This window comes from Orbicella franksi, chromosome 13, assembly GCF_964199315.1.
Source record: "Orbicella franksi chromosome 13, jaOrbFran1.1, whole genome shotgun sequence".
Lineage (NCBI taxonomy): Eukaryota > Metazoa > Cnidaria > Anthozoa > Scleractinia > Merulinidae > Orbicella > Orbicella franksi.
In genome coordinates, this window is record NC_138157.1 from 22,918,521 (window position 1) to 22,929,310 (window position 10,790).

Consider the following 10,790-nt stretch of genomic DNA (forward strand, 5'->3'; position numbering starts at 1 on the left):
TCGGCTTTCAAGCCCAGATCTTTAGCAAAGAAACAATTTTTTTTATTCCTTGCAAAGTTTTAGGGGATTTCAAGGCGAATAAAGTAAGGTAAACATCGCCAATTACTGAAAAACTTCAAAGAGGCCAGCGAGTTATTATGTGACAACAACAGCGTGAAGACTGGTCTCATCAGTCAGATATTTTTGAGAAGCTCGGCTTTCAAGACCAGATCTTTAGCAAAGAAACAATTCTTTTTATTCCTTGCAAAGTTTTAGGGGATTTCAAGGCGAATAAAGTAAGGGAAACATCGCCAATTACTGAAAAATTTCGAAGAGGCGAACGAGTTATTGTGTGACAACAATCTTCGAAGTTTTTGTCACAGAATAATTCGCTCGCGTGAAGATAAGAGTGTTATTCCGTGGATAATTATTCTCCGGAACTTCTTCTGTGATATCCTTTACGTAAAGAAATCACACCAAAACCATGCTATACATCTAAAATCTCATTTAGACTATCAGATAGTCTAAATCTGTGCTATTTGGAATGTATGTTTATGTGGTACGAACATGTACGAACGTGTACGTAGGTGGTACGAAAATGGGTGGTACGAAAAGACGTTGGTACGTAAAACCCGGATACATGTAATGGCCTATGGTAAAAATCGGATGCAAATATCCATTACAAGTCCAACGCTTGAAATAGCCAGCTTGAAATACGCGATATCGGAAACAATAGAATAAAGAATAACTTTCGAGGCCTTTGTTTCTTAGCCCCGCCTTGACAAGTTAATGAGCTAAGGCAGTATTCCCTTCGGAGGAAAGCGTACGTGATCTTTGACCAATCAGAGCCTCCCTGTTTACGCTTCGCTGCTAATATTACAGACCTATAATTTTTATTCGACTGCAAGTAAATGTCCCGAGAACAATAGGCATTCTACGCGATGTTTTCTTTTGCCAATACGGCCGTGGATAGCGTGTTAAACGCCACTTTAAACCTTGCTAGGCATTCAAAGACCATCCTGAGTAGAAGGATGTAGAATTGAAAGAGAAAGGAAGATGAAAAATACGCAGAAAAAGAAAATAACTCGAAATTACCATCTGCTAACGAAAGTTGAATCTGGAAAATGTCGTCGTGTGACAGCGGCCATTGACGTCATTTGTCACGTCAAGTCGCAAGAGCGTGGGAAAACGAGTCTGCAATGTCCTTCGGGCGGTCAGCGGCTAGGGTTCCAGTCGTGACCGCATAACTCTGATCACGCTGCGGCCAAAACGGTGTGGCGCTTGGGGAAGTTTTTCTTTTTGAGTGACCATCATTTGTGACAAATAACATAACATTGTTCCACTAAACGTTTTCTGACCGGGAAAAATTGTTTCCCTATTTGTGCATTCGTCTGGATTCCGCCGCTATTTGTACAAATGACGTCAATGGCCGCTGTCACGCGACGACATTTTCCAGATTCAACTTTCGTTAGCAGATGGTAATTTCGAGTTATTTTCTTTTTCTGCGCATTTTTCATCTTCCTTTCTCTTTCAATTCTACATCCTTCTACGCAGGATGGTCTTTGAATGCCTAGCAAGGTTTAAAGTGGCGTTTAACACGCTATCCACGGCCGTATTGGCAAAAGAAAAGTGTTTCGCCGAAGTAGCAGGATAACGGTAAACACGGTAACTTTGAACGCTTTGTACAAGGTCAATATACTTTGGCCGAAAAATGTTTTTCCAGAAACGTGATGTGTATCCCTCCAATGTCTAATTCATCACTGTGATTGCTTTCAACAGCGTTGGACTTTTGAGAAATAATTATTTTAAAATCAGCTCCAACGCTCCATCTAATTTAGTATGCAACATTTGAAAATTTATTTTTTAATCGCTTCGGCAGTTTTTTGATGTTTATCGAATGATATTGCATTAAAAGGTCTTTTTCTTCAACACTGTGTAGTTTTCTCATTATTTTGCGTTGCGATAGTAATTTCTGAACAGTCTTTTGCGGGGGCTTATTTTCGGCCTGATTTTGCTGCTATCAGACGGAAAAAGTTTGCGGCTCGATATTTTTGGTTTAAAGTTAAACTGAAACAAAAGAAATTCATTTTTAAATAGTATTCGGTAACCTCTACTTGGGAGATAAAAATCGGCCGATTTTATTTTTTAGCCGGAAATCATCGGTCGTTTCTTAGGCGCAGGGCCTCTTAACACGCCGGTTGTAGGGCAGAACAGGAGGACTGTGATATCGCTTGATATGGGACTGTATCAACCGGCAAAGAAGTTACAGATGACCCGTCAAGATCTTGGGCATATAATACTTCGTCCTGGTGAGCTACACATCGTGATGGCCCAACTTCGCACAATCGGTGCATTCATCGAGAACAGCGGGCTGGACATGTGCTGGGTAGAGTCGGATCTCTATGGGCCTTCCACTGTGAAGCAGATTCTAGGTGGGAGCCACGTAAAGAGAGGAGAGGCAACGCACATGGTTACATTACAAGCTCTATTCAGCCTCCTCCAGGAAGCCTTCTTCGTGAGACACCCAGCTGTACGCACGATTGTGGAGAAGTCGGCTAACCAGTTAAGCGATGCGTGTAAAAAAGGCGAAAACCAAGATATTACAGCAAAGCACGAAGAACTGGCACAGACCATCAATTCAACAGAGCTTGCTGCAAAGATGGAGCAGTTTGATGCAGACCATGAGGATAGTCCACTGTTCAAGTTCACCCGAGGGTACATGGCAATGGTTTTGGAGATGATGACGTTCATCAGAGCCGTGCGGACTGGAGACTGGGATCTTCATCTACAAGCCCTAAAGTTGTTTGTGAAGTACTTCTTTGCGCATGACATGTTAAACTACGCTCGTATGATTCCTGTTTACTTGGCAGAGATGGAGATAATAAAGGAGACCGATCCTGAAATCTACCATGAGTTCCAGAATGGCAACTGGGTGGTGAACAAGAACGCGAACGTAGCATTCTGTGCCGTTGGCGCTGACAACGCGCTTGAACACGTCAACAGATCAATGAAAGTCTCAGGTGGATTGATTGGCATCACGCTGAACCCTACTGCACGCACAAAGTATTTTTTGATTGCACCTGAGTTAGCAAGACTGGCAGAACAAGCCAAGCTGATGGCAGGTACTTCTTCTAAGACACAGACTAGCCATCACAACCTCACCACTGCTGTCAGGTTACGTGAAGAAAGGAACGTCCAGCAGCTGACCACTAGTATTCAACGGTTCACCAACCCCTTCACAGTAGAAGGCCCTGATCTGTTCAACCTAGTGACGAAAGTGCGCATGCCCGAGAAAGTGAAGAAAGATCTCTGCGATCAAAGCGTCATTGGTAACAAGCTGTTCGGAACATTCGTTAAGGAACGGATACAGACAGCCGAGAAGAGCATCTGGGACGTGATGAAGAAGCGCAAGCTCCTAACGTGGAAGACTACTGGGAAAACAGTTAGGGTGGCTACAAAGGATAAGATCATCGAGCTAAAGGAAGATCGATGTCTCTTCGCGCGGATGATGGTAATCTGCAAGTCCCGTCCAGAGATAAACATCAAAGAGGCAGTGGGAGCGTACGAGTTCTCGGTAGTTCCACGATCAATGTTTGCCGCCGATGGCAATATGCTGCACTGTTCCGCAAAGAGCGCCTTGATGAGTATTCTAGAGAAGCTGCCAAGTGACAGATCAGTTGCGCAGGCTGAACCCACTAACCAGTTCGCTAATGCAGATGTGCAGATCAAGGTTTCCATTGTAGGTGGTATGGCCGAAGTACAAGCACTGGAAAAACCGGATTGGATCAAGACCTGCTCGGATCTGGCCAATCATTTCACTGTGACGATCTTCGACAAGTACAAGGAGGCAGATGAAATTCGTCTTATTTTCGACAGGTTTGTCACTCCCGCTGATATTTACCTTGTAACCTTTGTGTTTATATTAGATATAATTACTTACATTAGTGGGCACGTTATTCTGCTTTTAGGTATGATGTACCATTGTCTTTAAAGACCGCAACTCGCGAATTTCGTCAGGGATGCTTGGAACCTATCAGCTACAAGATTACTGACACCACTCAGATTTCCAAGGTATACTATTAACGGTTTTTCATACAAAAGCAATGATCCTATATATAATGTACTACAAGAAGAATAGGGCCAGATATAGAGGTAAAGACACTAAAACTAGTACACCCTTTCTTATGCAGGTACCGATGAAGAGACTTTTGGCACATGTCAGCACCAAGGATGAACTGACGCAATATCTTGCCAGCAAGACTCTAGAGAAGGGGCGTCAGAATGGTTTGCACGTGGTGGTTGCATGGAGCAGTAAGTGTAGGGCAACACACAAGGATATGGCGTACCTCGATAGCGACCAAGAGGAGGCAGATACCAAAATACTGCTACATGCAGTAGATGCCACCACATCAGGAGCTACGAGTATCAAGATCTTTTCACCGGACACTGACGTGTTTGTACTGGCCCTTAGACGTTACCCGGAGCTATGTGCGGACACTTCATTCGTCACTGGAAGAGGACAGCGCCACCGAACTATCCAGCTTTGTCCAATTGTCCGCGCTTTAGAAGCAGCTAGAACGGCAGCACTACCTGGCTTTCATGCCGGGAGCGGAGCTGATGTCACTGGAAACTTTGCATTTAAAGGAAAGCTGGAATGCTGGAAAGCGTTTCTTGAAGCTGATGAAGAATGTGTCACTGCACTTGCAGATCTCGGCTCTACCGTCGTTCCCACAGTGGGCATGTTCTATGCAATAGAGAAGCTAGTGTGCCAACTTTACCTGCCCAAGACTAAGATAACCAGCCTGAAAGATCTAAGGTGGCTCCTCTTTCGAAGAAAACAGGCCGAGTCAGAACGACTACCGCCTACACAAGCTGCTCTCCGAGAGGCCATTAAGCGAGCGCATTACCAAGCCATGATCTGGGCCAATGACAAGGTCCCTAATCCAGACCTTCCATCACCAGAGAACTATGGATGGAAAAAGGACAAAGGTTATTATAAATTAACAGTTGATATAGTAATAGACTCTCAAGTTCGACACTGCAGATCGAGATGACTTTAATGCATTGCCTTATTCTTTTATATTTCAGACAAATGGATGCCGGTGATGACGAAACTGCAGCCGGCACCCGACGCTGTTCTTTATCTTGTCAAGTGTGGCTGTGGGAAGGACAAATGCAGAAACAACAGGTGCAGCTGTCGAAGGGTGGGTCTCACTTGCACAGATCTATGCAGCTGCAGCAATGACGAGACAGGGGAAGCGTGTGACAATGTCGATATGATTGAGAATGATAGCTGTGATGATGAAACATCGGATGAGCAGGACGATGACAACAAGGAAGACGAGGATGATGAATGATTCTTACCTGACATCTATGTTCTGTAGACTGCAATGCATTATGGGCTCAGTTGTGTTATTTTTAAAGCAGTTATTATCGCCAAAAGCCTGACTAGGTTCTGGGTAGTAATAATTATATATACCTGTAAACCTGCTATGGTTAACATTACGCCCTCGGAGCAACCTTAATTATCGCTAACATATCGAATAGCTGATATAAGGCCTGGTCTAAACGTCGAGCCAACGTCGTGCCGAACCTAATTCCATTTGGTTTTATGATAGCGCGACGCTAGCACGGCAGTGGTTCTAAACGCCAATTTGGTTAGTTCTGTTTTCATCTAGTTGTATTTCTTCTTCGCACCGAAAGCCCTAATTTTCGGAAAGGAATTTGGTTCAGCACGACGTTGGCTCGACGCTTAGAACAGGCCTAACAAGTGCCGAGGAGCTCAGCCTCACTTTCATGTCGTCTTACGTGAACAAAACCTATTCAAATGTAGTTTAATTCACGTGAACAAAAAATATCATGTAGTTCACTTGTTGTAGTCATTTTTCTCAACAACTCGAGAAAAAGAAATATGCTTTTAATGCTTATTTGAAGACAGCAAACGACCAGCCTCGCTTTCGTGCAGTGTTGATCACGTGATCAGTATTTACTACTTAAGTCTATGAATGTGTATTAGATAGACTATATTAAAGATTCCTGGTAATTTTGTGGAAATTTATTGTAGTTAATTGTATTTACACGCCATTTTATGTTCGAGCCTCGATTCCATGTTGAGCCATATGGGTCTAAAAATAGACCCCCCATAGCAGCCGCCGGTGCAGGTTACAAAATTGCCGACAACAGTTTTTGTGTTCCTTAGGGTCCCCTTAAAACATCTGGGTAGGTGGTTTGCTTTCACCATAAAAATCCCACGGGATTACATATGCTCCCTGACATCTTCTCAGCGAAGTGAACCGACGTGCGGTCAGCTCAAAACTTGCTCTAGATATTCTCCTCTGTGGTCGGTTAAGAATTCATAATTCTGTTGTTTAAAAGAGCTCGGTCACGCGGGAGACTATTCACTAAGCAATCACTATTCACGAGAATAGACTATTCACAAGACTATTCACTTTGAAATCATATCTGTCAAAATTCAATTGTTTTTCAATGCCACCCAATGAGGACATAAGCACAAGAAAAAGAAACATATTCCTTTTTTTCTTGTGCTTGCACTTATGCTTATTTCACTTGTGTTACGCTTATCTCACAAGTGTGAACCAGGCTTTAGGGACGGATCATTATTTTTTGGGGGGAGGGGGAGCTGGGCAATTTCCAAAAAAAAACAACACAATCCTTCGCAGCAAACACTGAAAAAAAAAATCGTGCAAGTGCGTCTACTATCATTATTTTGATTTTTGTTATGTCCAAAAACTTCTTGCACAAGAACATTCCCAAACCCCACCTCCCCCTTTTAAGAAAATAATGGTCCGTCGGCTTATGATGTAAATAGTAACAAAATATCTCGTTGTGCGATCTGTTTCTCATTGGGTGGCATTGAAAAACAATTGAATTTTGACAGATACGATTTCAAAGTGAATAGTCTTGTGAATAGTCTATTCTCGTGAATAGTCTATTCTCGTGAATAGTGATTGCTTAGTGAATAGTCTCCCGCGTGTCCGAGCTCTTTTAAACAACAGAATTATGAATTCTTAACTGCGTATTGCGTTACATTACCTCAGAAATAGTGTTCGGGGTGGAGAAGAACTCCCTTTTGAAAGAGACGGGGATGCTCATCATCTCGCTCAGGGGCATAAATTTCGGATATTTGGTGTTCACTTCAGGTGGAATTGTTTGGTTTAAGGCAATAATTTGACCCCAAATACGAACTAAGTTAACACTAACTTACCGAGACATTATAATACAAATAATGAAATCTGACCCTAAACCTGACGTCTGATTTGGCTAAGAATATAACACAAACAGCGGTGATAAACATTGTGATAAACATTGTATTCAAACTCATTCTTAATCAAGTTACGATGCCTAAGAACAAGAGTCTATACGATTCTGATTTGATTACAATGGACTCGATCTCCACGTAAATAAGTTGTATGTCGAAAACTGGAAGGCGGAAATCGGAGGTCGGAAGTCGGAAGTCGGAAGTCGGAAGTCAGAAGTCAGAGGTCGGAAGTCGGAAGTTGGAAGTCGGAACTCAGAGGTCAGAAGTCGGAAGTCGGAACTCAGGAGTCAGAAGTCGGAAGTCGGAAGTCGGAAGTCGGAAGTCGGAAGTCGGAAGTCGGAAGTCGGAAGTCGGAAGTCAGAAGTCAGAAGTCGGAAGTCAGAAGTCAGAAGTCAGAAGTCGGAAGTCGGAAGTCGGAAGTCGGAAGTCGGAAGTCAGAAGTTGGAAGTCGGAACTCAGAAGTCGGAAGTCGGAAGTCCCTTCTCGGCTTTCGTAGTTATTTGACTGAAAGTACCAACCCGTGTCAGCTTTTTGCCCACTGTTTTATACATGTAAGAATCGAAGAAATTGCGCATTGTAGTAACACGACCTAAACGTAGAAAAAGAGGGACACAAACGAAGCCAGGGAAGGCGTTTTTATTTATTTTCCACAATGAAAAATTTGAGCGAAGCAAAAAATGTGAAATTCGAAGCGAGTGAGGCACTATGACACAACATTGTCACTATCAATACAAATATTAACGCGAACCACATTCTGTTATCCCTATATGTTATCTTGTTGAAGAAATTACAACTGCAAAACTTAATGTTTAGATTTATTTATACGCGGATAGCCATTCAAAAGTTGATGGCATTAGTACATCGGCCAAAGCATCCAGCGTGATGAAGTCACATGGAAAACCGGACTTTGAATGTTATAGAAGGTTATTGCGTTCGACGAAGTGGAACGCAAACCTAATTTTGACCTGTGGCTTTCCAGAGTTGGTTTCCCTGTGCACGGTTATAGGCCGAAAACACCACATTCCTGTAAGGACACCAAAATGGCCACCCCGCTTGATTTTTGCAGGGGCATGTCACGGCCAGTAAACTGGTACCGTTTAATGCTAAGACATGTGATAAGACATGTGGCGAACATGTGAGTATGTGAGCAGGCCATGTGAGCTCGTCTTTCCGATGGGTCTTTCTTTGACTTCTTTCCATTCAGTCGTCGTACACTTCGCTATTATGTGGTCTCAGCGTTAGATTTTGGCGAATTTTTAACGCTTCGACGGTAGCATTTATCGAAATCTGAGGGAATTGTCCTTGTTTATTAACACGACTTAGCTTTGCGATGATAACCGTGGGAACAGCTACATTTTGATTGCATTTGTTGATTAGTTCCAGTCGCGACAGATAGCTCAGTCTTTATCCGGTCGAAATTTTATCGTTTGGAATCGGTGGAAAAGTGCTCTGAAGGCAAGATCCATAAGATTACTTTATTCATCAGGGGGAATACTCGAATTAGTCGCACAGAGTTTGTTTACGATAAACGACCACGCGAAACGTGCACACGATTGCAAATGCTAGCTTAATCTCTGGTAATTTAAATATTCTATGAAAGTTGAGAGTCTACGGAGACTGGCGGCGTCACACAACGTATCAACAAATCGTGACCTCTTCACAAGCATGGACTTTGACACTATGCATACATCTATCTGACTGCAAAACCTCGGTTGCTGCTAAAAAAAATTGATTTTACCAATAGACAAAGGTTAAAAGTCAGCTAGTGAAATCATTTATTTACGGTATATATATTAAAGTGAGAGCGTCGAACGCACTCTCGTAATCTCTGATTACTACTAGTAGATAAATAATCAGGTCTGTGGTATATTATTAAACTCTCGACATGGGACCCAAAAAGATAATAGAATCGAGAAGACTACATTTAACCAAATCGGGGAAGAACATGTAGACCGGACTAGACTGAGCGGCGGAAATCAAGCCTCCAGCAAGGAGTAAAACAACAAACCCAGAAAAAAATATATTACCCCCGACCCTCGACCCTCAACATGTTCTTTGGCAGACTTCTAATGTTAAAGAGTCATTATTCGTGCTAAACGCCTGGAAAATTGACCGTGCGCTACACTCAATGCCTCATGACAATTAGAGTATTTAATGCTGCTGATTGAAGTGCAGAATGTGTGCCTTGCTTCTTCTTGTTGAATTTTTTTCTAACTTCCAAAGATTATTATCAACATGAGTAAGGAGATCAAGATTCATTCACTCGCGAGATCATGACTCATTCACGCGCGGACTTCTATGATGCTTCCTCGGGTTTTGGCTTCTGATCCAAAACCGTGCCGTGGCCATTACATTGTGCAATATAGTTGCTATGAAGCCTGATTTGTAGGTTTAAGGAATTAACCTTCCATAACATTAGATGAATCGTAATGAGGACACTATGTTGTAATGTTTGTAATGAATGTGAAGAATGATCATCGCAGTAAATTTTCCAATTTAAGTAATTGGAAAAAAGAAGCCTGAAAAAAATCAGGGCTCCAACGAGATTCGAACCCGTGACCTCTACGATACCGGTGCGATACTCTACCAACTGAGCTATGACGCCACACATTGGGAGCAAGGTCAATTAATTGAGTTCATATCTTCCCGTGAGGAGTGAAATGATGTGAAGTATATATGAAATAATTCATATTTGAACTGCGGTAGTAGAAGAAGATAATTCTTCACATTCATTTACTACCGCAGTTCAAATATGAATTATTTCATATATACTTCACATCAATGTTTGTAATGTGAACAAATTTCATTGTAGCCTACGTAGCAAGCGTTTCCGTAGGGGTTTGGAAGCAAAAAAACACCGAGGAACGGGATTTTCGGTGTTTTGTCTGCGCGGAAAATGGGGCGAGGGCCAAAACAAAGAAAGACGGGGGTGGGAGAGGGGAAGGAAGGAAACGCTTGCAGACAAACCCCTGGATTTTGAAAACCTCCGTTCGCCAGCGAACGGGGCTCGCGATTGGCTGGGCTAGTCCAATATCATTGACATCTGTCGATCAAAGGTATTTTAATACCTTTGAGTGCCAGACAAAAGGGGAAGACGCGTTCGAAGCTACCCAAGGCCGCGCTTCCTTCTTTTTCAATATTATGCCAGCTATTGTACAAACTGCAAGAGAGGAGTTTCATGAAATGTACCTTCAGGATCGGCTCCTCAAAGTACACAGTTTCTCCGTTATTTTTAGCGACAATCGTAAGCACAACCATTTTATATTGTACAAATATAACATATTCAAAATAGACGGGTTCAAAGAATTTTAAAAATGGGCGCAAAGCCCAGATACAAAAGCCAAAGAAGCCGCAGCCAAGACGAGCGCGTGGGCCGCATTCACAAAACAATTCCCGAATGCTGACAAAAACCAATTCGTGGTACAAATAAGTATTGATTAAAAGTGCGACATCACAGCAGAAATGTTTTTCAAAGCAGGAGAGGGGGCGCTTCAAAGCGTGTTTGGCTCGGACAGGCACTTTTGAAGTTAGG